Here is a 26776-nt window from a genome sequence, read left to right on the forward strand (position 1 = left end):
CTTTTGGGTTATTATCTTATCCGAAGTTTGTGTGGGAGGTACCCGAAGGAGTGGACCGATATAGTCTATATTTCAATCCGATACTGGACTGGATGAAATAATACGATGTGCAAAGCCTGCACCAATCAGAAATTCCCTGCGAGGATTATCTTGCGGATTTGCCATTTTGGTTGGTGCCGTCAGGGTTTCTTGGAGCTTTTAGGCCAATATATCAGGAAGTATGGACTTCCGCAAGAAAAAAATTGTACCGTCATAAAGGGAGCCGCAAGGAAAACTTCCTGAAAAAATTGCAAAACCATCCGAGAGGAGCCCTTAAACTTCACTTTATCCGAATTTTGTGTGGGAGGTACCCGAAGGAGTAGACAGATATAGTTCATATTCGAACCAGATCTATATCTGGATGGAATAATACGATGTGCAAAGTTTTGACCAAATCGATTGCTCCCTTCGAGAGTTATCGTTCAGACCATTTTACAGAAAAATGTTGAACTTTTGTGGGAGAGGTACCAGAAGGAGTGGATCGATATGGCCCATCTTCGAACTTAAACTAAGTTTGGACAAAATATTACGATGCCCAAAATTTGGTTCGAATCGGTTGAACTGTTCGAGAGTTATCGTGCGCACAAGCCAGACAGACAAAAAATTTTCGTATCAAAGTGTATATCGTCACCATAAATGCCCGAACACGTAACCCACAAATCCAAAATTTCACAGGTGAAGCAAAAAACCTTATAAATCGAGAACCTGTTTTATAGAATATCATTCATATAAGGGCGAATATTTGGAGGTTTATCAATCCTGTACGAATGGGAATAAGTAGTGAAACCAAAACCGCTGAAGCACTTGGTCTTGGGATCCTCTATTACAACAAAATCTGCAATGTTATCCCATTTTCCGAAAGGCAACTTCTTGAATAGGATCTTTATTTTTGAACGTTGTAGCTTGAAATTTTGCCAGAGCATGTATTTTAACTTTATGTATCGGATTCCTTCAAAAAACGAATTTCAATTTTCATGTGGGTTACGTCTTCGGGCATTTATGGTGACGATATATCCTTCTAGCCTAAAGGCTGAGGGTATAAAAATATCCCCACAACGCATATTGATAACAACAACCAATTTTTGAAACAGAACAAATAAAGAGCCATTGGAAAAAATATGTTGAAGAATTGTTTACAAATGAAAGCCGATCCAACAACGAAAAAGTTAATATCAATATGCATCAATATGCAATTATAACGCTGAAGGAAAAAAAAATCAACAGGACCTGACCAAATACCTTCCGAAGTGTTGAAGCTAATAGATGGACGCAATATACAAATATTAGTAAAACTCTTTAATAATGTATATGATACTGGCTAGCACCCACATGACTGGTTATAATCGAACTTTATAGCAATACCGAAGAAGATGCATGCAAGGAATTGCAGTGAGTACAGACTGATTAGCCTCATGTGCCACATCCTAAAATTTTTCTAAGAATAATACACACAAGAATATACCCCATATATGAATAGGCTATGGGAAAACCACAATTTGGATTCAAAGAGGGCATGGGGACGAGAGAGGCTTTACTCTCCATGCAGATACTGGTGCAGATGTGCAGAGATGTCCAGAAAGATGTTTTCCTTTGCTTCATAGATTATGAAAAGGCATTTGACACAGTTCAACAAGACAAGCTAACAGATATATTGAAAGACATTGGTGTTGGGGAGAAGGAAATAAGATGCATTAAAAACTAGAGTCAAACTGCACGTATTGAGATAAATGGCGAAACTACGGACGAAATTATTATATCAAAATGATTAAGACAGGGGTGCATATTGTCTCCTATGCTTTTCAACATTTATTCCCAAAAAATATTTAATGAAGCTGTGGAAAATGAAAGAATAGGGATAAAAATACATGGACGAACAATAAATAATATACGATATGCAGATGATACCGCAATAATAGGTAGCAGTCTACCTGGTTTACAAAGGCTCGTAGATAAACTTACAAGTGTGAGCGAAGCAAATGGCCCAAAAATAAACATTTAAAAAACAAAATACATGGTTGTGAGTAAGAAAAATGACCATTATCACACCATACTAAAAATTAATAATAAAAATATTGAGCGAGTCACCAATTTCACATACCTTGGAGTATTGTTAAATGAAAAATCAAAAAATCGTCAAAATTTACAATACGCACATTTAGATATATTTGTTACTGAAAGAAACATAAAATGAATATTCAAGTTCTTAAGCATGTTATTAAACATAAAATCTGTAAACTAAATAAAAAAATTATTCATTTATAAATATATATTTGAGTTTATCATCTTTAACAAGTCGGGTTTAATCAATGGGTCATATCAATTTGTTTTGATAGTTTTAATTATTTTCAAACATTTCCTTAAAATCCAAAAACCTTAATTTGTCCTTTGCATGCACTCCAAAATATATTTGATCATTTGATCAATATATTTGATTATTATTTACCCACTTAGCGCCCACTTTTTTGCGAGAAAACTTAATATTTTATATAAAAATGATATTTTTGAGACTTTTTAAGCATTTAAAAAATCGGTTCTTCATTTAAAAATAAAAAAATAAAAAATAAAAAACTTTGAGGTACATTAATTGTAGGTATATTCTTAAATGACAATCCCTTGGTTTTGATTAAGAAAATTATCTTACTACATTCCTAACAAGTCCCTGAATTCATATGAATATAACATTTATGATTAAATTTATATGGCATATTTAAATTTTTCATCATAAAAGGCGAAAATTACAAAAAGTAAATTTTTTAATTGCTTGCGATTCAAGTCAAATGCTGAAATTAAATATTATAAACAGACAGTACTATGACAGACAATACTATAACAATATTCAAAAACCCCACAAAAATCAATTTTTGTAACCATTTTTGTAACTTTAAGTGGGTTTATTATTAAATTCAACTACAAATATTTGATCATTCACGTTTTACAAAATTACTACGACTTTATTAGTAAAATAACAAAAATCGTCATTTTTTGGGTAAAATCGTCAAATCGTCATTTATCAATTTTAGACCACAAAAAACGTCAAAATGACGATAAATCGTCAAATCTGGCAGCCGTGCCTTAAGCCAAAATAAATCAACCAAAAACAAAAAGTTATTGTATGATCGCTTATATCTGGATAACGGATTTGCAAATAAAGAAGAAGAAACGGATTTGATCTAAGCATATGTATTTGGGGTCTAAAACACTACATATTTGGAAAAGGTATATTTCTTTAGACACAAGATTGAGAGTAAACAAAAACTCGAAGCCACTAACGATTTATTCTAACGTTTAGAATCTATACGGAAGGAAAGTTGAAACTTCAAGTCAACTAAGTCACTCCAAATTTATCCCGGTGTTCTTTTTTATTTTCGGCCACAAGAGCAATTATTTTATTTATTTTGGTATAGTCACCAAAAGAAGTACGTTTCATTAAAATTTAAATCAATACATTAAATCGCTAACTTCGCTTCACCGATTTTCAAACAATAGAGCTTTTAACGGTTGCTACGTTTGCCTTCTGTCCCAAACAAATGAACACCACCATCATATGGCTATGAAATGAACCACCAAACAATTTGAATGAACTTATGCGAAACTTTGAACAATAGAGGGCGAGAGTTTGATTAATGTTCTCTCCAGCTCTCTGTTGATTTTCTCCACAATTCATGTGTGCGTTCGCTGCTCAAGTTGTTTTGGCGCCCTCAGCACGAAACGATGGCAAAAATACCAAACAGTTGTGATAAAAGTTTCGTATTGGATAGAACGTTAAGCTTGTTCGCGTTCGCTAAATAACGTCCGTCGTGTTTTGTATTTTTCGAATACAATTTTTCATATAAACGAAGCATTTTATTAGATAAAAATACAATTGAATGACGCGTGTGGGTTAAATAAAATTGTGTGTTTAAATAAAATTGTTTATTTCTGAGAAGTATAAAAAAGTTGAAATTGAAAAGAAAAAAGTGTTTATCTTATGAAGATAGAGAAGAATAATTAGAATTGAAAAATATAAAAAAAAAATAAATAAAAATTGTTGCAAAATTGTATTTCAAGTGTGTTTTGGTTTCAAATTACAATAACGCAACAGAAGCAACAACAACTGTAGCTACTACAATAACAGCATTTGCAGAGGTCACGCGCTCAGTTTTTTTGCTTGCCATCAAGTGAAGGTAAACCAGTTTTTTGTTTTTTTTTTCGCTTGTGTTATTGTTATTATTTTGTTAAGCGTTGAAGTTCAGCGTTTTAGTTGCATGAAATATTGCGCGCCTTCTAAATCAACTGCTGTCAATTTTGTCCTAAACTTAGTGGAGGTATGTATGCATGAATGAAAGGTAGCAGCAACAATTGTACAGAAAATAGAACAAAAAGAAGACAGCGGAACTAAAACTCAAGTGGGAGATGTCATTGTTGATAATCCGGACTATCTCCAAATTAAATCCCAAATGTTTTAAAGTGCAAAATAAGTGGACATGGGCGGCATAGTAGACTCTAGTGAGCCCTCTACAATCATGGATTGCTATTCGGAGGAACTTGATTCCCTCATCGGCGCATTCATAAGTACACAAATATGGATTAACAGAAAATTTTAAGGTTATTTGTTAGACGTAAAGGCTTTAAATGGCGCTGATATTATTCTGACCACCAACTACTGGTCGGTATTATAAAATTTCGACCCATGGCGAACTATAAGAGGAAAAGTTTCAGTGTATGTATATCGATTACAACATCCTGCAACTACAAATGAATTCAGTGCGCCATTGTATTCTAAACTGACAATTAGAGAAACGGAAGCCTGTATCATAATGGTACATGAGACATTAGGTGTTGGTAAAAATCAGCCATTGGATCAGAGACCTTACATGTTTAAAAATCAACGAATGGAAGAAGCGAATGCAGAACGAAGGAGTCACAAATTTTACATATCTTGGGATATTATTGATCATACACATATCTTGGATTTATCAAACGAAATTAAACGACGTATAGAGATGGCCAGAAATGCCTTTTTCAAGTATAAAAAAGTATTAACAAACCACGACATACGCCTCTCAACAAAAGCAAGATTTGTGAAATGCTATATCTGGTCTGTACTACTTTACGCAGTTGAGACGTGGACCATCAAAATTACCGATGAGAAAAAGCTTGAATCCTTCGAAATATGAGTCTACCGGAGGATTTTAAAGATACCCTGGACCGAACAGGACGTTCTAAGAAGAATGTGATTAGAAAGACAACTGCTGCAACATGTCAAATCTTGAAAAATTGCGTACCTTGAACATCTCATGAGAAATGCAGCTTAATCTGTCGAGCAAATCAGACAAAAATAACTAGAAACCATATCGAAATTCAAATTACAAGAATGGTTTGCTCTGAACGTCGAGTATACCTATAAGATATCGCGAGACAGGTTGAGAATGCAGCAGTTTTTGATAATATACAAGAAGCATATGCAGAGATAAACAATTTAACGGTACAAAGCTAACCATTAAGACAAATATCAAAGACATCAATGGTAATTTGATAACAAATACCGACGCTCAACTGGAAAGATGGAAGGAGTTCTTCGAGGCTTCCTCTATTCCCAGCGTAGAGTTTTAAAGACCTAGGTACCAAAGAAGCCTCGCCTGCTTGCCTTGCTTCTGATTAAAGAATAAAAAATAAAAGGACAACCTAGTTCGAAAATCGGCTCGGCCTTCTTTAAGGCCTGGGTACATAAGCTGCCTCGTCTGGTTGCTTTGCTTTCCTGCCTCATTTCTGACATAACAAAAATGAAAGAATAAAGAAGAAAAGGGCAACCTAGTTCAAAATTGGATCGGCCTTCTTTGTTTTATTATTTTATGTTATGTCAGAAATGAAGCAGGAAAGCAAGGCAACCGGGCGAGACACCTTATGTTCCCAGGCTCTATTCTTTTATCAGTAGCAAGCAAGGCAAGCAGTCGAGGCAGCTTATGTACCCAGGTATAGGCGGCTGTCTTTCTTGCTCTGCTTGATTTCTTCTAAAAATAATAAAAAAGAAAAGGATAACATAAGCTTTGCTCCTTTACGTTTAGTGAAAGTTATTGACTGATAATCAGTCAGGATTCAGATTCAAATATAGCTGCGTCACAGCCTTTTCAGATGTTGCAGATAAGAAGTATGATGGACAGCAATCAAATCACATTACTTGCTTTATTATATCACTCAAACGCATTTGATTATGTTGATCATTATGTTTTGAAACTTAAACTTCGTGAACAGTTTAACTTTTCTTCCACTTCTTACTTTTCTCGTATCGTACGAAGCGTATACAATCTATTTTACTGAAGAAAGCAGTCTCGTCGCTGTTATGCGTCCAAAGAAACTCAAGGATAAGTTCTAGGTCTTATTTTTCCATGTATTAAAATGATCTTCCACAGCAATTACAGTATACACGCATCCTCATGTACGCTGACAACGTCCTAATTTACTACAACTGTACTTCCTAACTATTATCTGACGGTATTTTTAAGCTTAATAACGATTCGGAAATTATATACATGTAGGCATTGACCAACAAACTACATATAAATCCAAATCCATAGTTATTTCCAGAAAATCTGGAAACTTATCAGGAAATTTTAATTGACAATCAACAAGTTGGAATTGTCGACAAAGCATCAAACCTGGGCATAATCTTCAACAATCGCCTTACTTGAAGTGACTATGTTAGAAACACGACGGGAAAGGTTGTTTGAATGTTACGAAACCTATATAAAACAAAATTCTATACACTGGTACATTCGCACTCTCCTTGCGAACACATAATTGATGCCTAAACTACTCTATGGATTTGCTAGCTGCGATAGTAGATGCGAATCTATGTGGACTACAAGTACTATACAATGTAGTATTGAGATATGTCTCGGGAATTAAGAGGTACCAAAGCTGTTCAGCACACTGCAAATCGCTGTTTGAAGTAATTTTCTATGGCTTACTGAAAATAAGAACATTAACCTTTCTACACCGTATTATTTATACGAAGGAGCCTCGATATCTGCATGAGATATTACAATTTGGTCGATCCAATCAATGATTTTTACTTATACGAATTCGACCATAGACTAATAAAAAGATAGACGAAGGAATACTCAATTTTACGCCGTAAACCTACTCAAACAAGAAAACTCAAAAAAGTTCGAAGACGATTTTTGCGGAAAATGGCAATATTTCATGGATATTTTTATCTGAGGATATTGTTCCCATCAAAAACTAACCCCAAGTTGCCTTTTGCCAGAACAAAATATTTATTAACTTGTATTTTTTGGCATTTTATTTTGAGTACCTCTGTAAACATACTCAATTCGAACATACTCGGTGAGAGCATTCCTTCGTCTATCTTTTTATTAGTCTATGCTATAAATTTCGTTCGACTTTGGAACTCGCTACCAAACTCAATTAAAACATTAGGCAAATCAAACATTCGTACGCCGACGATATTGTGATAATGGCTGATAGCTCAATAACTCTTCAACAAATGATAGACAAACCAAAAATATACTGCGAAAGATAGGGTATGGAAATTAACCAAACCAAATCAAAAATAATGGTATTTAGAAGAGGTGGGAAACTTTCAGAAAGAGAAAAATGGACATACAAAGGAGAAATGTTACGAATAATCAACGAGTACAAGTATCTTGGAATAACACCAAAATTGTCTTTTAGTAAACATCTCTCCAAAAAGATGAAGCAGCAAAAATGTCATTAAATTCAACAAACATTTATCTCCAAACCATCGATAGATTTAAAGGCAAAATGTAGACAGATTTTAGACAGATTTTATATTTATTTTATATCTCAAATACGCAAAATTCCGGACAAAGTGAACAAAGATTATATTAATTTCTGGATTTCAATATCGGGCCACTTTATTGTCGACAAAATTATAGCCAAGAACATATCACGCTTATAATAAAATCAAGGGTCGACTTATTTTGGCTAAATTTTGCTAAGCACAGGAATACAATTGATCAGAGATGCTCATCGTGTAATATGGGAGAAGCCGAAACATTTGTACATTTCATTGGTCGATGTCCTATATTGAAAAGTATGCGGGTTAAATATCTCCACAAAACTGAATTGTTAGTAAGTGATATCACCTTTATCCTAAATGGTGGTGAAGATTTTTGTTGGCTAAGTTTATGCAATTTCTTAAAAGAAGCACTTAATTACCGAAAGATGTTAATAAATGAATTTAACTATTAATTAATAATACAAAAGTTAAGGAATACTATCACTCCAATTAATCACTCAACATTCCAGCTGACGTCTTCCATATAAGCCAAGCTGTAAAATTTCTTTATTTATTACAAGAATAATGTTTTGTAAAAATGAGCACCTTTTATAACGTTTTTGAAAATAAAGAAGAATTGATTGAATAGGCAAAGTAATCGCTTTTAAAAGTTCTCTTTTTAATTACGTTTCCAAACCATAAAACAATACTTTATTATAATAATTCATTGTCATTTATAATTCAATGTGACCCTTATTTCGTTGTGATAATTTAAAATATAACATAGCTTAAATTATGTTTACATCTTGTGGTCTGTATACAACTTCTATAAAAAATAAATTATAACCCCAACAGTCCATAAGCCTCTATAGCAACTTGTGTAGTCCCCAAGCTCTATAACTTTGGTGGTGACCATCTAAAATGTATGACTTGCGCGATAACTATAGTGAGCAGTGACTGACATTGATCAAACCTTTGTACATCGTAACATTTACCATAAATTTTAATTATGTACGATAATGGTTTATATCATAAAACTCCTTCAAAGGTCCTTTCCACAAATGTTCAAAAGTTTTGCTTAGGTGCAGATTAAGGGCTGTTCGAGGATCGTTTTGAAATATTTACCAACTGTGAACTAAGGTTTCTCGTGGGCAAGTTCATACTTTCTGACCCGAAAGCTCTGAATTCTACGGCGACCAAGTAGGTTAAATGGTCTGCACAATAACTTTGGAAAATAGCTGTGACTCCCAAACTTAGACCTAGAACCAACATTGACTTTTTAGGTTGATTTCTTCACGTACCTCCGCCACAAAGGTTAAAATTTTTCATATTAATAAAGTTTAATGCCACTTCTCGTCGGGTTGAATTTATAATAGCGATGATCGTGACAACAATTTATATTTTTTTCCTAGGAGAATCGAACACTTTCTCACACATCTTGTCCATAAAAGATGTCATCGTAGATAATTCCCTATTAAAACCAAATAGACGAGGGGACAAATCCTCTCTAATACCACCAAAAGAAAAGAGGAAATGGAGAACACTTAACAAATCTTGGGATCATATCTTAAAAAGTTTCAAGGCCACAATAAAATTATTTGCGGTTGTCTGTCTCCCCGACAAAAATAGAAAAAGAAGCGTTCAAATACGGCATATTTTTGTTTTCTTGTTCCACAATCAAGTGGTTTTTTTGTGGGTTCTTATGGTGGATTATTTATGCCATATTTTGTTGCTGGCGGTATGTGATTTATTGTTAATTTCGTAAAACAAGGAAATAAACAATAAAAAACCACATTCTGAAATAATCACGAAATACCCCCCAAAATATTCGATATCAATGTTGCAAATGTTCTCAAGTGTTTGAACATTGATCAGGCACATAATTGCTAATAATAATGACGATGATGATCATTATCATATTAGTAATGATGACGACGGTTTTCTTTTAGGGTAGCGGTGTGCTTCGGTGATCACAATGCCTATGACGAATATAGCGAAGCCTCAAACTGATGATGTCATTGAATGTTGTTTTGCTAGAATGAAATATCGTGTTTATCGAATAAAAATAACAACAGCAAAGTTGAGAGCTACTACTGGCAGAGTTGACCTAAGTAACTCGCTCACTACGGCGCTCTTATTTGAACAAACTATAATACCTTTTTATAGGTTGTTGTTGTTTATTTAGTGATTTTTAGACGAATTCCAATTTTGTTTATGGAAATTTTTCGTTTTCTACGTAATAATGTGAACCGTAAAACTTGTGTGTGTGTGGGTTTAGTCATCATATTTTTATTTAGTATTTATTTTTTTAATTTGCAGGTCTAATTTCCCAATTTGTTGCCTTAAAAAACAATCGATATTCTTCATGTTACTTTTATAGTTCTATTGGTTCATAAATTTAAGATTACTTATATGGCTAGAGAAGGCTTTAGTTAAACCGAGAGCATAATATTTCAAGGTCAGTTCCATTATTCCTTTCCTATAAAAAGTGTCTTATGAACTACCCTTTCCTATAAAAAGGGTCTTATGAAGTACCCTTTCCTCTAAAAAGGGTTTTATGAAGTACCCTTTCCTATAAAAAGGTTCTTATGATGTACCATTTGCTATAAAAAGGGTACCCTTTCCTTAAAAATGGTCTTATGTAGCACCTTTTTCCATAAAAAGGGTCTTATGAAGCACCCTTTGCTATAAAAAGGCTTTCATGAAGCACCCTTTGCTATAAAAAGGGTTTTATGAAGCACCCTTTGCTTTCCTGTTGGAAAGGGTTTTATGAAGCACCCTTCCCGTTGGAAAGAGTTTTACGAAGCACCCTTCCCGTTGGAAAGGGTTTTACGAAGCACCCTTCCCGTTGGAAAGGGTTTTACGAAGCACCCTTCCCGTTGGAAAGGGTTTTATGAAGCACCCTTCCCGTTAGAAAGGGTTTTACGAAGCACCCTTCCCGTTTGAAAGGGTTTTACGAAGCACCCTTCCAGTTGGAAAGGGGTTTACGAAGCACCCTTCCCATTGGAAAGGGTTTTACGAAGCACCCTTTCCTTTGGAAAGGGTCTTACGAAGCACCCTTTCTCTTGGAAAGGGTCTTACGAAGCACCCTTTCCTTTGGAATGGGTCTTACGAAGCACCCTTTCTCTTGGAAAGGGTCTTACGAAGCACCCTTTCTCTTGGAAAGGGTCTTACGAAGCACCCTTTCTCTTGGAAAGGGTCTTACGAAGCACCCTTTCTCTTGGAAATGGTCTTAGGAAGCACCCTTTTCTTTGGAAAGGATCTTAGGAAGCACTCTTTTCCTTGGAAAGGGTCTTAGAAAGCACCCTTTTCTTTGGAAAGGGTCTTAGGAAGCACCCCTTTCTTTGGAAAGGGTCTTAGCAAGCACTCTTTCCCTTGGAAAGGGTCTTAGCAAGCACTCTTTCCCTTGGAAAGGGTCTTAGGAATCACCCTTTTCTTTGGAAAGGGTCTTAGGAATCACCCTTTTCTTTGGAAAGGGTCTTAGGAATCACCCTTTTCTTTGGAAAGGGTCTTAGGAATCACGCTTTTCTTTGGAAAGGGTCTTAGGAAGCACCCTTTTATTTGGAAAGGGTCTTAGGAAGCACCCTTTTCTTTGGAAAGGGTCTTAGGAAGCACCCTTTTATTTGGAAAGGGTCTTAAGAAGCACCCTTTTATTTGGAAAGGGTCTTAGGAAGCACCCTTTTATTTGGAAAGGGTCTTAGGAAGCACCCTTTTCTTTGGAAAGGGTCTTAGGAAGCACCCTTGTATTTGGAAAGGGTCTTAGGAAGCACCCTTTTCTGTGGAAAGTGTCTTAGGAAGCACCCATTTCTTTGGAAAGGGTCTTAGGAAGCACCCTTTTCTTTGGAAAGGGTCTTAGGAAGCACCCTTTTCTTTGGAAAGGGTCTTAGGAAGCACCCTTTTCTTTGGAAAGGGTCTTATGAAGAACCCTTTTCTTTGGAAAGGGTCTTAGGAAGTACCCTTTTCTTTGAAAAGGGATAGAACCCCTTTCTTTGGAAATTGTCTTAGGAAGCACCCTTTTCTTTGGAAAGGGTCTAAGGAAGCACCCTTTCCTTTGGAGAGGGTCTAAGGAAGCAGCCTTTCCTTTGGAAAGGGTCTTAGGAAGCACCCTTTCCTTTGGAAGGGGTCTAAGGAAGCACCCTTTCCTTTGGAAAGGGTCTAAGGAAGCACCCTTTCCTTTAGAAAGGGTCTAAGGAAGCACCCTTCCTTTTGGAAAGGGTCTAAGGAAGCACCCTTTCCTTTGGAAAGGGTCTAAGGAAGCACCCTTTCCTTTGGAAAGGGTCTAAAGAAGCACCCTTTCCTTTGGAAAGGGTCTAAGGAAGCACCCTTTCCTTTGGAAAGGGTCTAAGGAAACAGCCTTTCCTTTGGAAAAGGTCTTACGAAGCACCCTTTCCTTTGGAAAAGGTCTTACGAAGCACCCTTTCCTTTGGAAAAGGTCTTACGAAGCAACCTTTCCTTTGGAAAAGGTCTTACGAAGCACCCTTTCCTTTGGAAAAGGTCTTACGAAGCACTCTCTCCTTTGGAAAAGGTCTTACGAAGCACCCTTTTCTTTGGAAAAGGTCTTACGAAGCACCCTTTCCTTTGGAAAAGGTCTTACGAAGCACACTTTCCTTTGGAAAAGGTCTTACGAAGCACCCTTTCCTTTGGAAAAGGTCTTACGAAGCACCCTTTCCTTTGGAAAGAGTCTTACAAAGCACCCTTTTCTTTGGAAAAAGTCTTACGAAGCACCTTTTCCTTTGGAAAGGGTCTTACGAATCATCCCTTCCTTTGGAAAGGGTCCTACGAAGCACCCTTTCGTTTGGAAAAAGTCTTACGAAGCACCTTTTCCTTTGGAAAGGGTCTTACGAATCATCCCTTCCTTTGGAAAGGGTCCTACGAAGGACCCTTTCCTTTGGAAAGGGTCTTACTATTCACCCCTTCCTTTGGGTAGGGTCTTACGAAGTACCCTTTCCTTTCGAAAGGGTATTACGAAGCAACATTTCCTTTGGAAAGGGTCTTACGAAGCACCCTTTCCTTTGGAAAGGGTCTTACGATTCACCCCTTCCTTCGGATAGGGTCTTACGAAGTACCCTTTCATTTCGAAAGTGTATTACGAAGCAACATTTCCTTTGGAAAGGGTCTTACGAAACACCCTTTCTCTTGGCACACATTCCTTTGGAAAGGTCTTACGAAGCACGTTTTTTTTTGGAAGGGGTCTTACAAATTAACCTTTCTTTTGGAAAGGGTCTTATGAAGCACCTTTTCCTTTGACATGGGCATTAAAAGGAACTTTGCCTTTGGAAATGGTCGTACGAAGCACCCTTTCCTTGGGAAATGAGTCGTACGAAGCACCCTTACCTTTGGAAAGGGTCTTACGAAGCACCTTTTCCTTTGGAAAGGGTCTTACGAATCAACCTTTCCTTTGGAAAGACTCTTACGAAGCACTATTTCCTTTGGAAAGGGTCTTACGAAGAACCATTTCCCTTAACATGGGTCTTGCGAAGGAACCTTTCCGTTGAAAAAGGTCTTACGAATCACCCCTTCCTTTGGAAAGGGCCTTACAAAGCACCCCTTTTCTTTGGAGAGGGTCTTACGAAGAACCCTTTCCCTTAGAAAGAGTCTTACGATTCACCCCTTCCTTCGGGTAGTGTCTTACGAAGTACCCTTTCCTTTCGAAAGGGTATTACGAAGCAACATTTCCTTTGGAAAGGGTCTTACGATTCACCTCTTCCTTCGGATAGGGTCTTACGAAGTACCCTTCATTTCGAAAGGGTATTACGAAGCAACATTTCCTTTGGAAAGTGTCTTACGAAGCACCCTTTCTCGTGGCACACATTCCTTTGGAAAGGTCTTACGAAGCACGTTTTTCTTTGGAAAGGTCTTACGGAGCACGCTTTTCTTTGGAAAGGGTCTTACGAATTAACCTTTCCTTTGGAAAGGGTCTTATGAAGCACCTTTTCCTTTGACATGGGTATTAAAAGGAACTTTGCTTTTGGAAATGGTCGTACGAAGCACCCTTTCCTTGGGAAATGAGTCGTACGAAGCACCCTTTCCTTTGGAAGGGGTCCTACTAATCACCCTTACCTTTGGAAAGGGTCATACGAAGCACCCTTTCCTTTGCTCACCGATCAACTTATTAGCTTTCCGTGTCAGTTCCCCAAATGTTGGGTCCCTGGACTAGCTCAACCAAGCTCGTCACGCTCGTTTTTGAAATTGTGTGTGGTAGGTACCCGATATAGTGAGTAAGGCTATATCGGTCCACTCGAACCTCATCTTGTCTTGAAGAAATATTACGATTTGTACAGTTTGGATCAAATCGGTTACTTCCATCATAGTGGAAATAACTCATTTGTGCATTTGCATTTTCACTTTCTATTTTTTTCTTTATTAAAACAACGACAACAAAACAAAAGAACGAAATAACAAAGTAGTACAATGTGCTCCGATCTCTAAAAATAACAACATTAGTCATTCTCATTATAATTTTATTTGCAATAATTTTTATCGTTTAGTAATTGCCATTATCATTTGTTTAACACATTGGAAATAAAGAAAAGAACACAAAGCAAACGGAGAAAAACTTGAATGCTCCGTGAGCATTTTTTGAAAAAGTAGTGCTGTAAAAAAAACTGGAAATAAACTTTTTGTTCTTATTACAAAATTCTTGTTATCGGAACAAAAACAAAAGCAAAAACATGCGACGTGTGTAAATTCTAAAAATTGGAAATTGATGAAGTCATCATCAACATCACAGCAATCGAACAAAATCAGGTAAATAGCAATCGCTATCGGTAACAAACATTGCGTCGCGACGCTTTGTTTCTTTTTCCTCAGTTTTGAAGCTTTATCTGAGTCCATTCATTCCCCTTTGACAGAAAACAACAAAAACAAAATTTGTTTAGAGACTGATAAGATAAAAAATTGTGAATGTGATTCGAAAAACAGGAGAAAGAAGAATTCCAATTATTGCTGCAATGGAATGTGTTTAACCAGCTGTTGAATATTAACCTAACCAACAGTCATAGGAACATTTAGAATTTGTCCAAGAGAAGAATGGAATTATTGTTAATTATCACCACAACTTTCTTCTTAACTTTGCATTTTGTATTCTTTCTATCAACTATTTGGGTCATTTATGGAAAGAATACCAACTATTAAAAAGTTGGGGGGAAATTTTATACTTAGCGTTAATTTTGTTTACAAAAACATTTCATTTCACTTAAACAATATTCTGTTTATAATTTCTCTTTAAATTTATGTAGAATATTTTCTTCCACAGAAAAATGATTAAAAAAAATAAATAAAAATCTAAGTTTTTGAATATTTAAATAAATATGTTTTCTTTCCAATCTGTTTTCAATTCATTAACTTGATCATTATTATTATATTTTTGTTTTTGTTTATTTTCAATAAATCATGACAGGGAATGCTTCACTGAAATCATCCTTGATTTGAGATTTTTATCAAAATACATTTCAAAATTTCAGTAATAAAATGCATGCGAAACTGATTTGAGGAAACCAACAACAACAACTTACATATGTGTGAGACATAAACTATTTAAATTGCACTTAAATTAGTGCTCAACAACAACATAATTTATGTACACTAATTAAAATAATTTAATTGCAGGCAATAAAGATTTTGAAAAATTACAAAATAGCTGACATATCACGTCATTTAAGTATGAAGAGATAAAATCCCATGAGGTCATATGCTAGATCAAAGAATACCTCAAATAGCATTTAGAGATGAACAAATGACCGCATACTATGGAGTAGATGACGTCTATTGTCATCTACTACACTGCAGATGACGTCTAAGATCATTTACTACAGTGTAGATGAGGACTAAGGCCATCTACTAAATATTAGACGTCTGAGGTAGTAACTACACATTAAATGACGTCTAAGGTCTTAACAAGCACCCTTTCCTTTACAATGGGTCTTAGGAACCATCCTTTTCTATACAAAGGGTCTTAGAAAGCAACCTTTACTTTTCAAATTGTCTTAGGATGCACCCTTACCTTTACAAAGGGTCTTAGGAAGCACCCTTTGCTTTACAAAGGGTCTTAGGAAGCACCCTTTGCTTTACAAAGGGTCTTAGGAAGCACCTTTTGCTTTACAAAGAATCTTAGAAAGCATCCTTTTCTATAGAGAGGGTCTAAGGAAGCAACCTTTACTTTACAAATTGTCTTATGATGCACCCTTTACAAAGGGTCTTAGGAAGCACCCCTTCTTTTTGAATGGGTCTTAGGAAGCACCCCTTCTTTTTGAATGGGTCCTAGGAAGCACCCCTTCTTTTTGAATGGGTCCTAGGAAGCACCCCTTCTTTTTGAAAGGGTCTTAGGAAGCACCCCTTCTTTTTGAAAGGGTCTTAGGGAGCACCCCTTCTTTTTGAAAGGGTCTTAGGAAGCACCCCTTTTTTTTGAAAGGGTCTTAGGAAGCACCCCTTCTTTTTGAAAGGGTCTTAGGAAGCACCCCTACTTTTTGAAAGGGTCTTAGGAAACACCCCTTCTTTTTGAAATGGTCTTAGGAAGCACCCCTTCTTTTTGAAAGGGTCTTAGGAAGCACCCCATCTTTTTGAAAGGGTCTTAGGAAGCACCCCTTCTTTTTGAAAGGGTCTTAGGAAGAACCCCATCTTTTTGAAAGGGTCTTAGGAAGCACCCCTACTTTTTGAAAGGGTCTTAGGAAGCACCCCTACTTTTTGAAAGGGTCTTATGTAGCACCCTTTCCTTTACAAAGGGTTTTAAGGAGCAACTTTCCCTTGCAAAGGATCTAAGGGAGACACCCTTGCTTTACAAAGGGCCTCAGGAAGCACCCTTTGCTTTACAAAGGGCCTCAGAAAGCGCCCTTTGCTTTACAAAGGGCCTCAGGAAGCACCCTTTGCTTTACAAAGGGCCTCAGAAAGCACCCTTTGCTTTACAAAGGGCCTCAGAAAGCGCCCTTTGCTTTACAAAGAGTCTTAGGAAGCACCCTTTGCTTTACAAAGGGTCTTAGGAAGCACCCTTTGCTTTACAAAGGGTCTTAGGAAGCACCCTTTGCTTTACAAAGGGCCTTAGGAAGCACCCTTTGCTTTACAAAGGGCCTTAGGAAGCACCCTTTGCTTTACAAAGGGTCTAAGGAAGCACCCTTTGCTTTACAAAGAGTCTTAGGAAGCACCCTTTCTTAACAAAGGGTCTTAGGAAGCACCCTTTGCTTTACAAAGTGTCTTAGGATGCACCCTTTGCTTTACAAAGGGTCTTAGGAAGCACCCTTTGCTTTACAAAGGGTCTTAGGAAGCACCCTTTGCTTTACAAAAGGAAGCACCCCATCTTTTTGAAAGGGTCTTAGGAAGCACCCCTTCTTTTTGAAAGGGTCTTAGGAAGCACCCCATCTTTTTGAAAGGGTCTTAGGAAGCACCCCTTCTTTTTGAAAGGGTCTTAGGAAGCACCCCATCTTTTTGAAAGGGTCTTAGGAAGCACCCCATCTTTTTGAAAGGGTCTTAGGAAGCACCCCTACTTTTTGAAAGGGTCTTACTAAGCAACCTTTCCTTTACAAAGGGTCTTATGAAGCACCCTTTCCTTTACAAAGGGTTTTAAGGAGCAACTTTCCCTTGCAAAGGATCTAAGGGAGACACCCTTGCTTTACAAAGGGCCTCAGGAAGCACCCTTTGCTTTACAAAGGGCCTCAGAAAGCGCCCTTTGCTTTACAAAGGGCCTCAGGAAGCACCCTTTGCTTTACAAAGGGCCTCAGAAAGCACCCTTTGCTTTACAAAGGGCCTCAGAAAGCGCCCTTTGCTTTACAAAGGGCCTCAGGAAGCACCCTTTGCTTTACAAAGGGCCTCAGAAAGCACCCTTTGCTTTACAAAGGGCCTCAGAAAACGCCCTTTGCTTTACAAAGAGTCTTAGGAACCACCCTTTGCTTTACAAAGGGTCTTAGGAAGCACCCTTTGCTTTACAAAGGGTCTTAGGAAGCACCCTTTGCTTTACAAAGGGTCTTAGGAAGCACCCTTTGCTTTACAAAGGGTCTTAGGAAGCACCCTTTGCTTTACAAAGGGCCTTAGGAAGCACCCTTTGCTTTACAAAGGGCCTTAGGAAGCACCCTTTGCTTTACAAAGGGTCTAAGGAAGCACCCTTTGCTTTACAAAGGGTCTTAGGAAGCACCCTTTCTTTACAAAGGGTCTTAGGAAGCACCCTTTGCTTTACAAAGTGTCTTAGGAAGCACCCTTTGCTTTACAAAGGGTCTTAGGAAGCACCCTTTGATTTACAAAGGGTCTTAGGAAGCACCCTTTCTTTACAAAGGGTCTTAGGAAGCACCCTTTCTTTACAAAGGGTCTTAGGAAGCAACCTTTGCTTTACAAAGGGTCTTAGGAAGCACCCGTTGCTTTACAAAGGGTCTTAGAAAGCACCCTTTGCTTTACAAAGGGTCTTAGGAAGCACCCTTTGCTTTACAAAGGGACTTAGGAAGCACCCTTTGCTTTACAAAGGGTCTTAGGAAGCACCCTTTGCTTTACAAAGGGTCTTAGGAAGCACCTTTTGCTTTACAAAGGGTCTTAGGAAGCACCCTTTGCTTTACAAAGGGACTTAGGAAGCACCCTTTGCTTTACAAAGGGTCTTAGGAAGCACCCTTTGCTTTACAAAGGGTCTTAGGAAGCACCCTTTGCTTTACAAAGGGTCTTAGGAAGCACCCTTTGCTTTACAAAGGGTCTTAGGAAACACCCTTTGCTTTACAAAGGGTCTTAGGAAGCTCCCTTTGCTTTACAAAGGGTCTTAGGAAGCACCCTTTGCTTTACAAAGGGTCTTAGGAAGCACCCTTTGCTTTACAAAGGGTCTTAGGAAGCACCCTTTGCTTTACAAAGGGTCTTAGGAAGTACCCTTTGCTTTACAAAGGGTCTTAGGAAGCACCCTTTGCTTAACAAAGGGTCTTAGGAAGCACCCTTTGCTTTACAAAGGGTCTTAGGAAGCATCCTTTGCTTTACAAAGGGTCTTAGGAAGCACCCTTTGCTTTACAAAGGGTCTTAGGAAGCACCCTTTGCTTTACAAAGGGTCTAAGGAAGCACCCTTTGCTTTACAAAGGGTCTTAGGAAGCACCCTTTGCTTTACAAATGGTCTTGAGAAGCACCCTTTGCTTTACAAAGTGTCTTAGGAAGCACCCTTTGCTTTACAAAGTGTCTTAGGAAGCACCCTTTGCTTTACAAAGGGTCTTAGGAAGCACCCTTTGCTTTACAAAGGGTCTTAGGAAGCACCCTTTGCTTTACAAATGGTCTTAGGAAGCACCCTTTGCTTTACAAAGGGTCTTAGGAAGCACCCTTTGCTTTACAAAGGGTCTTAGGAAGCACCCTTTGCTTTACAAAGGGTCTAAGGAAGCACCCCTTTCTTTGGAAAGGATCTAAGGAAGCACCCCTTTCCTTGCAAAGGATCTAAGGAAGCACCCCTTTCTTTGGAAAGATCTAAGAAAGCACCCCTACCTTTGGAAAGGGTCTAAGGAATCACCCTTTCCTTTACAAAGGGTCTAAGGAGGCACCCTTTTCTTTGGAAAGGGGTTAATGAAACACGCGTTCCTTCAGAAAGGATCTAAGGAAGCACCCTTTCATTGGCAAAGGGTCTAAGGAAGCACCCTTTCCTTGGGAAAGGGTCTAAGGAAGCACCCTTTCCTTGGGAAAGGGTCTAAGGAAGCACCCTTTCCTTGGGAAAGGGTCTAAGGAAGCACCCTTTCCTTGGGAAAGGGTCTAAGGAAGCACCCTTTCTTTGGGAAAGGGTCTAAGGAAGCACCCTTTCCTTGGGAAAGGGTCTAAGCAAGCACCCTTTTCTTTGGAAAGTGTCTAAACAAGCACCCTTTTCTTTGGAAAGGGTCTAAGCAAGCACCCTTTTCTTTGGAAAGGGTCTAAGGAAGCGCCCTTTTCTTTGGAATGGATGTAAGGCAGCACCCTTTCCTTTGGAAAAGTTCTAAGGAAGCACCCTTTCCATTGGAAAGGATCTAAAGAAGCACCATTTCCTTTAGAAAGGGTCTTAGAGAGCTATGCTTCCTTTGGAACGGGTCTAAGGAAGCACTCTTTTCTTTGGAAAGGGTTTAAGTAAGCAACGTTTTCTTTGGAAAGGGTCTAAGGAAGCAACGTTTTCTTTGGAAAGGGTCTAAGGAAGCAACGTTTTCTTTGGAAAGGGTCTAAGGAAGCTGCCTTTCATTTGGGAAATTTATTTTGTGGGCACCAAATTCTCTCTTCGTCATTCCTAAGTATTCAGACATTTACTTCGAGCACCTAGATCTACTAAATTGTCCGTGGCTGTTTATTTGTTTGATGGCGAATTATCTTAGAACGCCGTTCAGACTCTCGAGGTGCCTTATTAATGAGCAAAAATAAATTCGGGCTGCACTCATTAATAGGATCAAGGTTTCCCTAAAGTCAAATTTATTATAAGCGTATGTGACACCTGTATATGATTTGTGTTCAAAAACCTATTTTACAATATTACATATGTATGCGATCAAAAACAGAAAGTTGTTTGAATTTAAATTTATGAAGCAAAATTCAAAGCTCAGTTGAAGCAGAAGGTGACACTGCCATTTATTGCAACCATTAAGCACCGCAGCACCACATCATCAATTAAAAACAATAACAACAGCAAACGATTCGATTACAACGAACAAAGGCTATTCAAATGTTTCAAACGTTAATCACAAAAAATTGCCAACCGCAGGAAGTTTTTATTACACTCCCCTACTCCGCTCTTGCAACAAAACTAAAAACCTCAGAGGGGCTTTCATTACAGAACGAATCGTATCAGATTGATTTAGCCACAAACACACACTCGCATACACCCAAGCAAATCTGCTCACTATATTTTTAGTGCCATACTTTTTCACTGATTTCCATAGACCTTGCTCTGGTTTTGTAAACAAGCGACGACGAGCGAACATAAACAGTTCAACAACAGCTGAAAACATCATCATTTGATTTTGCTGCAAACCAAAAAGGATGAGGCAATGAAATAGCATTTGCTGCAACAGAGGCGTTCGCCATTTCGTGAAACACCGCTTAGTAGACAAAATGCGGGAAAATATAAGTTGGCGAATTGCGTTGGTTGTGTTTGCCAGCCAGCTGGATGGATGGATAGATAGAAGTTTACATTTTCATGCGGATGTTAAATGTGGTTTCCTGTTGGAGTTGTACTCCGCTAGTTAACCAAGTGTTGAAGCTATGATCTTTTTTCTTCACTACCATGAATGGGAGTAACAGAATTGAATAGTCTTAACATAGACATTCATTGAAAATAAAATAAAAAAAAAAAACAAATTGTTGGCCAGAATAAAGGGTGGGCAGACAGACAGGTGGGTAGGTTTGTAGGTTCTGATTGTGATTTTATCAAATTATAATGTTAAAGTAACAAATTGCAAAATGCTAAAGAATTAAAGTTCATTCACATTTGAGAAATACAAGAGGAAAAGAGAAAACAACAATCATATGATTTATGATGCAATTTTTAAAACTACCCAGCAAAAAAAAAAAAAAATCGGATCCGTTAGTCGCTATGTAACCCGGTACAAAGTAATGTAAACAAAAATACCGAATTATATTACTCCTTACTAAGGTATGAGTACAGTGACACAGAGTGTGTGGTTCCAACTACAAATCCGAGGGTTGTGTGTTCAACGCTCACCATCGGCAGGGTACGTTTTGTTTAAACAGAAGCGTTTTACAAATCAGATGTTCGAGTGATCAAATCCAACAGAAAGCGAAATAAAATAAAAATATGAAGTGTTTTGAAATTAAAAACAAATTCCACATCAAATGTTCTAAAAATAGACATATCGACGCCTCCAAACAATAGTATGCTAAGTCGACTTAGCATGTTTTCAAGTTCTTTACATTTTTATATTTAACGTCCTTTTACTTAAATTCTGTCAAATTTTAGTAATGATCGGACAATCCGAACAGAAGTTATAAACAAATATTTCCTTAGCATAGTACTGAAGGTCAAAGAAATTTCCAAACTTTAAGACCTTGTCCTGCAAAACTCGCTTTTCAGAATTAGCAAACTATTATTTGGAGGTGTCGAACGTCCTTTAACTTATATTCTGTCTAATTTTGGTAATGATCGGTCAATCCGAACAGAAGTTATAAACAAATATTGACTTAGCATAGTACTGAAGTTCAAAAAAATTTCCAAACTTTGAGAGCTTCTCCTGCAAAACTCACTTTTTAGACTTAGCATACTATTATTTGGAGGTGTCGATATGTTTTTAGCTTATTTTTCAACTTCTAGTGACCATAGAATATTTAGTTATTCTAATAGTTATTTCAAATAATGGGTAAGTAGGGCGTTTTGTAAGTAATTGCGACTACCAAAGAGTAAACAATCAGTAATCGCATTTCCATATTTTCGCTGACACTATAGCTTTGTTCCAGAACTAAAAAGACGACTTTTACACATTTTACCCGAAAACCCATTCCCGTACACAAAAATGTTGTAAAATGTTCACTTCTCTTTAAACAAAAATGGCGCTGAATTGCGCTCTCTTTAAACACTTTTTACTCGACAAATTTGAGCGTGTAAAAAATAGTAACATGGTTGCCGGCGTCTGATTAGCTGACTTTGACATTTGTTTCGGTTTTTTTGACGTATTTTCCATTTTTCCGTTCCCGAACTATTTCAAAAAACTTTTGTGTGAGAAACATTTGTTTACAGTTCACTCTTTTACGAGGTTTACTATTAAAATGTACGGGAACAAAGCTTATGTAGGTATTCAAGACGATCAAACTGCACTGCAATAAAACTGTTTTTGTAAAATGCTAAAGTGTCGTTCTTTTACAGAAAATGAGAGTCGATTGTTTTTTGTACATTGAGTGAGTAACTCACTTCCAAATGCTAGCAGGGAGGGTCCATAAAAATATTTGTAACACATACTTGTCTGGCTATATGGCACCTTTTCCAAAGGAAAATGTGCTTTCTAAGACCCTTTCCAAAGGAAAACGGGCTTCCTAAGATCCTTTCCAAAGGAAAGGTGCTTCCTAAGACATCTTCCAAAGGAAAGGGAGCTTCCTAAGACCCCTTCCAAATGAAAGGGCGCTTCCTAAGACCCTTTTCCAAAGAAAGCGGGCTTCCCAAGACCCTTTCCAAAGTATAGGGTTCTTCCTAAGACCCTTTCCAAAGGAATGCGGGCTTCCTAAGACCCTTACCAAAGGAAAAGGTGCTTCCTAAGACCCTTTTCAGAGGAAAAGGTGCTTCCTTAGACCCTTTTCAAAGGAGAGGGTGCTTCCTTAGACCCTTTTCAAAGGAGAGGGTGCTTCCTAAGACCTTTTTCAATGGAAAGGTGTTTCATAAGGAAAAGGTGCTTCCTAAGGAAAAGGTGCTTCCTAAGACCATTTCCAAAGAAAAGTTTGTTTCCTAAAACCCTTACTAAAGGAAAGGATGCTTCCTAAGAACCTTTCCAAAGGAAACGGCGCTTCCTAAGACCCTTTTCAAAGGAAACTGTGCTTCCTAAGAACCTTTTCACGGGAGAGGGTGCTGCCTAAGAACCTTTTCACGGGAAAGTGTGCTTTCTAAGAAACTTTTCACGGGAAAGGGAGCTTCCTAAGAACCTTTTCATTGGTAAGGGTGCTTCCTAAGAACCTTTTCATGGGAAAGGGTGCTTAGTAAGAATCTTTACAAGGAAAAGGGTGCTTCCTAATAACCTTTTTCAATGGAAAGGTGCTTCCAAAGACACTTATTAAAGGAAAGGGTGCTTCCAAAGACACTTATTAAAGGAAAGGGTGCTTCCTAATAACCTTTTTCAATGGAAAGGTGCTTCCAAAGACACTTATTAAAGGAAGGGGTGCTTCCTAAGACCGTTTTCAATCGAAAGGGTGCTTTCTAAGACTGTTTTCAATCGAAAGGGTGCTTTCTAAGACCCTTTTCAAAGGACAGAGTGCTTCCTAAAGCCCTTTTCAATGGAAAGAGTGCTGCCTAAGACCCTTTTCAAAGGAAAGTGTGCTTCCTAAAACCCTTTTTGAATGGAAAGGGTGCTTCCTAAGACCCTTTTTGAATGGAAAGGGTGCTGCCTACGACCCTTTTCACGGGAGAGGGTGCTTCCTAAGAAGCTTTTCACGAGAGAGGGTGCTTCCTAAGAAGCTTTTCACGGGAAAGGGAGCTTCCTAAGAACCTTTTCACGGGAGAGGGTGCTTCCTAAGAAGCTTTCCACGGGAAAGGGAGCTTCCTAAGAACCTTTTCACGGGAAAGGGTGCTACCTAAGAACCTTTTCACTGGAAAGGGTGCTTCCTAAGAAGCTTTTCAAAAGAGAGGGTGCTTCCTAAGGACCTTTTCACGGGAAAGGGAGCTTCCTAAGAACTTTTTCATTGCTAAGGGTGCTTCCTAAGAACCTTTTCATGGGAGAGGGTGCTTCGTAAGAATGTTTACATGGGAAAGGGTGCTTCCTAAGAACGTTTTCAAGAGAAAGGGTGCTTCCTAAGAACGTTTTCAAGTGAAAGGGTGCTTCCTAAGAACGTTTTCAAGTGAAAGGGTGCTTCCTAAGAACGTTTTCAAGTGAAAGGGTGCTTCCTAAGAACGTTTTCAAGTGAAAGGGTGCTTCCTAAGAACGTTTTCAAGTGAAAGGGTGCTTCCTAAGAACGTTTTCAAGTGAAAGGGAGCTTCCTACGAACCTTTGCACGGAAAAGGGTGCTTCGTAAGAGCCTTTTCAAAGGAAAGGGCGCTTTCTAAGACCGTTTGCAAAGGAAAGGGTGCTTCCTAAGACTCTTTCCAAAGGAAAGGGTGCTTCCTAAGACTCTTTCCAAAGGAAAGGGTGCTTCCTAAGACTCTTTCCAAAGGAAAGGGTGCTTCCTAAGACTCTTTCCAAAGGAAAGGGCGCTTTCTAAGACCGTTTTCAAAGGAAAGGGTGCTTCCTAAGACTCTTTCCAAAGGAAATGTTGTTTCTTAAGACCCTTTGCAAAGGAATCGGTGATTTCCAAAGGAAAGGGAGTTTCGAAAGACCCACTCCCAAAGAAAAGGGCGCTTCGTAGGGTCCTTCCGAGAGGAAATGGCGCTTCGTAGGACCCTTTCCAAAGGAAAGGGTGCATTCTAATACCGTTTCCAAAAGAAAGCGGTTTTAGTAAGACCCTTTCCAAAGGAAAGTGTGGTTTCTAATACCCTTCTTATAGGAAAGCGGCCTTCCTAAGACCCTTTCTGAATTAAAGCGGGCTTCCTAGGACTCTTTCCATAGGAAAGCGGGTTTCCTAGGACCCTTTCCAAATTAAAATGTGCTTCCTTAGACCCTTTCCAAGAAAATGGGTGCTTCCTAAGACCCTTTCCTAAGAAATGAGTGCTTTCTAAGACCCTTTGAAAAGGAAAGGGTGAAATACCCTTCCCAAATTAAAGCGGTCTTCCTAAGAGCCTTTCCAAATGAAAGGGTGCTTCTTAAGACCTTTTCCAGAGGAATGGGTGCTTCCTAAGACCATTTGCATAGGAAATGGAGCTTCCTAAGACCATTTGCAAAGGAAAGGGTTCTACCTAAGACTTCTTCCAAAGGAGAGGGTGTTTCTTAAGACTTTTTCCAAAGGAGAGGGTGTTTCTTAAGACTTTTTCCAAAGAAGAGGGTGCTTCTTAATTCTTTTTCTAAAGAAGAGGGTGCTTCTTAATTCTTTTTCCAAAGAAGAGGGTGCTTCTTAAGACTTTTTCCAAAGAAGAGGGTGCTTCTTAAGACTTTTTCCAAAGAAGAGGGTGCTTCTTAAGACTTTTTCCAAAGAAGAGGGTGCTTCTTAAGACTTTTTCCAAAGAAGAGGGTGCTTCTTAAGACTTTTTCCAAAGAAGAAGGAGTTTCCATTTACAGAGGAAAGGGTGCTTCCTAAAAAAAGATTGCTTTCTAAAACAATTTCCAAAGGAAAGAGTGTTACCTAAGACTTTTGCCAAAGGAAAGGGTGCTATCTAAGACCTTCCAAATAATGGGGTGCTTACTGAGACCCTTTCCAAAGGCTCATATGCTTCCATGGAGAAGCTCCTTAATATGTCATCAAATGCAGTTTTTGTGAGAAAGCTATTTTCATCGATATAGAAAATAATGGTGGCAAACTATCGGTAGTCTGACTATCATTTCCATCACTGTGATTTCGGATTCGAAATCAATAATTTTTTAAGTAATTCGCGACAAGTAATATTTTTTGCTGACCCCCGTACAATTTATTTCTCGACAGCAAATAAAACGATAGTTTTGACAGCAGACTATCGATAGTTTGTCTGCCAATTCATGTTCTTTTGATAAATTCGAATTTGCAATTTGACCGATTATTTTGAGAAATCTCTCATATTTTTCGCTCAAGTTCCACAGATACCTCGTTTTATACACTCTAAACTTTTTGCAACAAGATGTGACACAAATGTGCGCAATTTTAAACATTTTTGTTGATATACGATTTTTACGCATAAAATGTTTCAAATTTAGGCATTTATTGTTACATATTCAATCACTTTAGACACATAGGTTCACAATTTCAGCACACTTTGTGCTTAAAAATTGTATTTCAACAAAAATGTTTAAAATTGCGCACATTTGTGTCGCATCTTGTTGTTTAGAGTGTAGCTTCTTGTTGATTTCTATACGATTTTCGCAGTACTTCTAAACTTTATTATATTATTATCATAAACAAAAAAAAGTTTTTTATGTTAAAATAAATAGTTTTTTTTTTAATTGGTGTTCTACTTTTTTAATCGTATCCCATTTAACAAAAAACAAAATGTTTAATTAATTTCACACATATTCTGTTTCTGTGATCGATATAAACATTTAAAGACATACCGTACAGACTTCATTTCCTCTTTCCCAAAAAAAAAACATGAAGTGTGATGAACATCATGATTATTTAATGAATTTTCAAGGTTAAAATTAAATTGTTTTTTAAACAAATGTTTAATTGTGATGAAGACGAAATGTAGCTTTCGAAGGGGCGTTAATGTGTGTTTTTTATGGAGGTAATTAAATGTTTATTTTTTTATATATAGAATAAATAGATCACAACAAGTATTTTAAATATTTTGACAGTGGAAATCATGGAAAATATGATTTAAGCATTATAAGA

General features: G+C 37.7%; 1 protein-coding gene across 4 annotated transcripts in view; it reads left to right on the forward strand.

Moving 5' to 3' along the window:
* Window positions 1-3659: 3659 nt before the first annotated feature.
* LOC141398687 (uncharacterized) overlaps window positions 3660-26776 on the forward strand; it is a 155347-nt gene continuing 132230 nt past the window's right edge. Inside the window, exon 1 of one of the 4 annotated variants that reach the window (XM_073976242.1) lies at window positions 3660-4202. The gene's annotated coding sequence lies outside the window, so the exon portion shown is untranslated. The remainder of the gene's footprint in view (window positions 4203-26776) is intronic. The other 3 variants (XM_073976244.1, XM_073976241.1, XM_073976243.1) reach the window with 3 other exon arrangements.

The sequence above is a fragment of the Musca autumnalis genome, unplaced genomic scaffold (assembly GCF_047663935.1).
Source record: "Musca autumnalis isolate F117 unplaced genomic scaffold, ASM4766393v1 scaffold_3, whole genome shotgun sequence".
Lineage (NCBI taxonomy): Eukaryota > Metazoa > Arthropoda > Insecta > Diptera > Muscidae > Musca > Musca autumnalis.